Genomic DNA, 7195 nt, shown 5'->3' on the forward strand with positions numbered 1-7195 from the left:
ATCCTCTGTTTTGTTTCTTAAATTCCACATATCAGCGAGATCATATCATAATTGTCTTTCTAGGATTGGCTTATTTCCCTTAGCATAATACCCTCTAGTTCCATCCACGTCATTGCAAATGGCAAGGTTTCATTTTTTTGATGGCTGAGTAGTATTCCATCGTATATATGTACATCTATATCCATTCATCTGTCGGACATCTGGGCTCCTTCCATAGTCTGGCTATTGTGGGGAATTCACTGATTCTTTAGGCTAGTACTTATCACCAAGCAGATGTGTTATAGCTTTGGAGACTTACCACAAACCTGTAGAGTTTTTCCACATCAGCTACTTTAAATTTTTGATAGACTCATTAGGAGCTTGTGAGATTGTTTGTTTGTTTTAAATTCACCCAATTAGACATGAAGGTTTATTGCAATGGAAATTGAAAACTAACCTGGGCTCTTATTTATAGGGAAAGGTGAAAGGATAAGTTTCATATTAGAAGGGGATTGCAATTATCCCAGTACCTAATATGCTCAGTTGGCATCCCATAATCACTCAGTAAATATTTCTCTAAATAAGCAGATGAATGGAGGAGGATTTAGAACTCTTATGTAAGCAGTTAATTCTTAGGTGGTTTAAGAATTGCCTTTAATGGAAAAAAACGAATGCTGACTACTAGCAATATTCTCTTAAGATTAAATGTCGGCTAGAGTTCCTGAGGTATACCTCACCCTGCCAAGACGCTGGGGAACCTGAAATCTCTCTTCATCTGTCTGCTAGATCAAGCACGGAAGTGTCCTGTATCCCCAGATAAGCAAGTGCAGTATCCTAGCAAAAGCATTCCCAGTAGAGCATGATGTGAATTCAGCCTCCCTTACCTCCACTTGGAAGAGACAGTTCCCTGATAGCTTAACTGCTAGCTTTCCAAATAAGGCAAATGCTTTCAGATGAAACATTCTCTTTGGGGCAGCAAGGATCATATTAACTGGGAACTGTGGAGAAGGAAAGCTCAGGGAGTCATCTCTATGGGAGAACACAAAGTCTTGTTCCAACATAAAATCAATCACATGTCAATGCTGCCTTTAAAAAAAAGTAACAATTAGATTATTTATGTTGTACCGAATTTGAACCCATCACACTTAATCCCAAATTCCCATTCTAGATTTCCTCCCATTTTTATGTTTAAGTATTTGGCTTTTTGCATAATATTGCTCAATGTTCAGTTAAATATCATTAAACACCTATCACAGTACTTGGCACACCCCTCTGGTTGGCTAACTGAGGTAAAATACACATGACAAAATTTACCCTCTGACTTATTTTTTACAGTATACCTAGAATGACTTTTCAAAAACTTGAATCTGATGGTCATTTGGCTTCTTTTCAATTGAGGCTGTTACAAATAAAGCTGCTGTGAGCACTTGAACATGCTTTCTTTGGGGTTCACATGTGTATTTATTTCTGTTGGATGTAAACAGCTGAGTGGAAAGGCTGGGTGACAGAGTACATATCTTTGCTAAAGAAATCTTTTTTTTTTTAAGATTTTATTTATTTATTTGACAGATAGAGACACAGCAAGAGAGGGAACACAAGCAGGGGGAGTAGGAGAGGGAGAAGCAGGCTTCCCGCGGAGCAGGGAGCCCGATGCGGGGCTCAATCCCAGGACCCCCGACCATGACCTGAGCCGAAGGCAGATGCTTAATGACTGAGCCACCCAGGTGCCCCTTGCTAAAGAAATCTTTTTTTTTTTTTTTAAGATTTTTATTTATTTATTTGACAGAGAGAGAGATAGCGAGAGCAGGAACACAAGCAGGGGGTGTGGGAGAGGGAGAAGCAGGCTTCCCGCCAAGCAGGGAGCCCGATGCGGGACTCGATCCCAGGACCCTGGGATCATGACCTGAGCCGAAGGCAGACGCTTAACGACTGAGCCACCCAGGCGCCCAAGAAATCTTAATGTGCTGGGTGCCTGGGTGGCTCAGATGGTTAAGCATCTGCCTTCGGCTCAGGTCATGATCTCAGGGTCCTGGGATCGAGTCCCGCATCGGGCTCCCTGCTCGGCGGGAAGCCTGCTTCTCCCTCTGCCTCTCTCTCTCTCTGTCTCTCATGAGTAAATAAATAAAATCTTAAAAAAAAAAAGAAATCTTGATGTGCTTAATTTATAGTTGCCTCTTCAGAACTTGCTGGGGGTATTATATAACATATGAGAGAGAGAGATCCTGGATATATATATAGTTAACAGGATATATATATCCTATTAACTTTCTAGAATATTTTAAGAAATCTAAATTCTGAAATACATTTAGACCCCAGGGTTTTGGATGAGAGATTGTAGGGCTGTATATATAAATGCCAAGTGAGCGTGTACATCGCAGTTTGATTTCTTTGAGGTACACGTGAAATTCCCTTTTCTTTTTTAATCCCCTGCCCCATCAACCCTCATAAGGAATCTACATCCCTTCATCTTCTCTATTTTTCTGTTTGGGTTTCTTTGTTGTCATGTTCTTTGTCCGTTTTGGTTTGTGAGTGAAACCACAAGCTTCCCTGAGGGAAGAGGTGCTAAGACCCTTGAATTATGAATGCCATGCCTGAGAAGGGTCCTGACAGGCTTTAGGGCCTGATGCTCAAACTTGGCTGGAAGGCCTCACACAGATTTCCAGTCAGCAGGTAACGAGCAGATTCCCCAATCTGCCTTCTAACAGCCATCCCGTGACTCTGAAACACTTGGATATGGCCACACTTTGAGAAAAATAACCACTTTCCAGATAGTTTGCAGTGTAACCAACATGGCCATTGTGCTTTGCACAAACCTAACATCCTTAATATGGGAAAGGCAGCTGTAGGATAATAATTTTAAACCTTGGACACTTTGGAATCCTATTGTAATAAATCTGACCAAATATCAACATTACTGTTTACACTTAATCAAAATGAAACCCAATTGTCACACAGTAGAGACTAGTACAGGATGTTCTTTGTGTGCAGTGTAGAAAAAAATTGAGCAGAGGGAATTTTGAAAAAGCCCATTTTAGAGCACTAAGCAGTGATTCTGAAGGATGTTTTCATACCAAACCTGTATCAAATTGTGTTTTCAATGACAGAGAAATGAGTGATGTTGGGTGAATGGGAATATGCTACCCCTAAATATGCCATTTTGGCATATTGATTAATTTTAATTAAAGTTACTTAAGAAAGAGCCAGTGCAGGGACATTCTGACCCTCCTTTGTCTGCCTGAAAGCAGGAAATAAATCTCTCATGTGACAGGTACCTTTCTTATATACCAGGAGTTAGAGACGCATGCTTATCACCAGAGATAGAGAATTTAGCACTGAGAAGACTGTATAAACAAATATTGTTACTTCTTCACTAATTTATTACCCCAAGCCCAAACCCCTTTGTCTTGTTAGTTCTGCACAAACTTATTGTTTCTTTGTCTAAAAGGTATAAAAGATGCCTGCATTGGGCACGTCTTTGATTTTCATTTTTTATGGGCTCCATATATACAAAATTAAATGTTTTTCTCCAATTAATCTATGTCGATTTAGTTATTAGATCAGCCAAAGAAGCTAGAAGAAGGGAAAATTTTTCTGCCCCGACATGGGGCATGCTCATTTTAATAAAGGTAAAATGTACATTGAGTCTCAGGCTTACAACAGGATCAAAGAGTTAAATTTTCAGTGTGGGAAAAACAGCAATCAAAAAGCATGACATTTCTTGTTTTTGTTTAAAAATTAATGCTAACTTTTGGGGCGCCTGGGTGGCACGGTTGGTTTCCACTCAGGCCGTGATCTCAGGCTCGTGAGATTGAGCCCCATGTTGAGCTCTGTATGTCAGGTTCTGTGCTCGGCATGGAGCGCGCTTGAGACTCTCTGTCCCTCTCCTTCTGCCCTGCCCCCTTGCTCTCTCTTTCAAATAAATCAGTCTTAAAAAAAATTAGTATAAGTAAATAATAAAAATTTAGGCAAACTTTGATGAGACCCAAGTGTTTGAATATAACATTTTTGGTCATAATATCTTTAATTGATCATAATATCTTTAAATTAACACCCATATATGTATTTATTGATTTTTGAAGACCATTCTGGTCTGTGCTACAAGTCTGGTAAGGTTCTTTCACCTTCCTTTGAGAAGTCAGGGTGTTGCAATAAGTGTTGAATTTTGAACTGTGTCCTTATGTTTTATTGTACTTGCCACTATTTGGATTTATCTTACTGACTTGTTTATGAGTGTATTAACTGTCGCCTCCCTTGCCCCTCAGCTTCGTCAAGTGCAGGAAGGCAGGCTCTCACTGTCTTATTCATTGCTGTACCCTCAGCACTTGGAAGATGCTCAAACACATGAGGAAGGAAAGCAAAGGACAAGATGCAGGGGAGGGAGAGTTAGCCATGGGGGCTCTAGACTACATTGCGAATAGCAAATATTCCTTCACACTGACCCATGTCAGTCTAGGAGGCTTTTTCAACACAGCCAGAAGCACCAGTCAATGGGAGATGAAAATGGTTGAAAACTATTCCATATGATCACTAATGCTAATATTCTTTGACTTTATATATCAGAAGGTAAATTAGCTAAGACATTTAAAATGGAAGTTTAGGCAAAAGATTTAAAAGACAGTATGCCTCATTTAAGGAATATAAGTACCCATTTTGTGGCAACAGATTTCATTTAAATGGCCATAAAGGGCGCCTGGGTGGCTCAGTTGGTTAAGCGACTGCCTTCGGCTCAGGTCATGATCCTGGAGTCCCGGGATCGAGTCCCACATCGGGCTCCCTGCTCAGCAGGGTCTGCTTCTCCCTCTGACCCTCTTCCCTCTCGTGCTCTCTATCTCTCTCTCACTCTCAAATAAATAAATAAAATCTTTAAAAAAAAAAAAATGGCCATAAAATCTGTTGTTACAAAGAAAATCATTTTCCCATACAAACATTGTAATTAGGGAAATATATCCTGGCCAAAGATTTGGTCTCATAAAAACTGCTGAAAAAACTATTCGTTAAAATGATGATACAACAAAATTGTTAATTAAAAATATTGATTAACCAAATACAGTAAAATGGTCTTAAGTGTATATATTGGTTATACAAGGGACCTTAGAAAGGACCTCATATATGCCAACTTGAATCTAAAATTAAAAAAGCAAGTATCTTACTAGGATAAACATTCATTAAACATTTGGTTAATAATGTTTATACAGGCCCTTGGGTGATGTAATGGGCCAAATTGTGTCCCCATACAATATTGTGATTTTGGTCATCTGAATTTCTCATATATATATTTGGTTTTTGTCCACGGTTCCTGGCATACAGCTTCCCAAACCCTTGTAATTTCCTAAGTATGGAGAGTGATAAAAAGTGTCTTTTGTTATGTTAATGTGGATTTGGGACCATGTCCAAAATGGAGGCTGGCTGCCAATGGAGCCAACTAAGTGATTACCGTGATTAGAGGGTTGGAATTTGCAACCCTCCTCTGGACAGGGGAGGGGCCTACAGGCTGAATTAATCACCAAAGGCCAACAATTTAATCAATCCAGCCAGGTAATAAAGCCTCCATAAAAACCCAAAAGGGCACAGTTCAGAGTTCTGGGTTGGTGAACACATGACTTGGGGAGTGGCGTGCCTGGGGAGGGCATGGACACTCAGCCCTTTCCCTATGCTTGCCCAGTGCATCTCTTCCATCTGGATGTTCCTGAGTTGTATCCTTTTATAACAAATCAGTAATCTAGTGAGTAAATGGATTTCCTGAGTTCTGCGAGCCATTCTAGCACATTAATCAAACCTAGGGAAGGGGCCTGGGGAATCTCTAATTTATAGCCTGTCAGTCAGAAATACATGTAATGACAACCTGGGCTTGCATGATTGACTTGGCACATGGAGGGAGGCACCGGATTCTAGAGCCAGGTAGTGTCAGAACTGAATTGAATTGTAGGACACCTTGCAGTTGTCCAAAAAATTGCTTGTTGTTGGGGGGGGACCACCCCCTCCCCCCACACACATACTGGATTGGTATCAGAACCCCAAATTCCAGTGTGCAAACCCTAAACCCTGATACCTCAGAATGTGACTATATTTGGAGATAAGGCCTTTAAGGGGATGACTAAGTTAAAATGAGGCCATTAGGGTGAGCCCTAATCCAGTTTGTCTGCTGCCCTTATGAGAAGAGTAAATCTGGACTCCCAGAGACACGGCGGGTGGGAGGGAGAGAAAATGTCATGTGAGGACACACGGAGAAGGCAAGCCAAGAGATTTGCCAACCCCCCCAACACTTTGATCTTGGACTTCTAACCTCCACAACTGTGTGAAAATAAATTCCTGTTTAAGCCAGGCATCTGTTATTTTGTTATAGCATACCTAACAAACTAAACTAACAGGTGGCCTAAATATCACGGCCTAAGGAACTGTAACAGAACCCACAAATGTTTGCTAGTGTGGGTTCCCACACACTTTCTGTGCCTGCCATCCTTGAATCAGACCTTCAGCTGCATCAAAGCCACCTTGAAGAAGAGTCCAAACTTTTCCATTCCTTGGCATTTTAAAACGGTGTAGTCAACTTCTGACACAGAAAACAAAAGAATGTTAACATGAAAAAAAACATACTAAAGCAGAAAACAGTACAATGAACTTCCATATACCCTACACTCAGATTCCGTTAAGTACCAAGACTTTGCCTTATTTGCTTTAGCTCTCTACTTTCCATCTCCTTTTCCTTGGCTGTATATCATCTATATATACATATTTTTTAATTAGGCAACCAATATTTTACTATACCACATAATAGACAGTTATGACTAATTTATGCATATTGGCATGCATTGAATTCACATTAATACAAAATAAACTGAACTGTCAGATAATTTATATTTTGTTAGAATTCCTAACTAGGCTACTCATTTCATTCCTTGTATTATTCAAGATACCAATCTAAAAACATAATTTTGTTCCCAGGAAAACTGCTGAAAATGGAAGACAAATGTTTTTCTACAGAGGTCATTTTATTTAAATACTAAAAAGGAAAAAAAGTTGGAAAAATTGAATTCTCAGTTCATTGCAAGGATGTAGATTACTAAAAACTATATAGCATCTCAGGAAAAACACATTATTTTAAAAAAATATACACGTGGATCTTTAAAAAAGACCAAGAACCTATCCGAATATATTAATTAATATGATCTCTTGGTAGAAGGCGTTTTATTTTCTCCTTTGTAATTTACTTATTTGC

Source organism: Zalophus californianus, chromosome 3 (genome assembly GCF_009762305.2).
Source record: "Zalophus californianus isolate mZalCal1 chromosome 3, mZalCal1.pri.v2, whole genome shotgun sequence".
Classification (NCBI taxonomy): Eukaryota; Metazoa; Chordata; class Mammalia; order Carnivora; family Otariidae; genus Zalophus; species Zalophus californianus.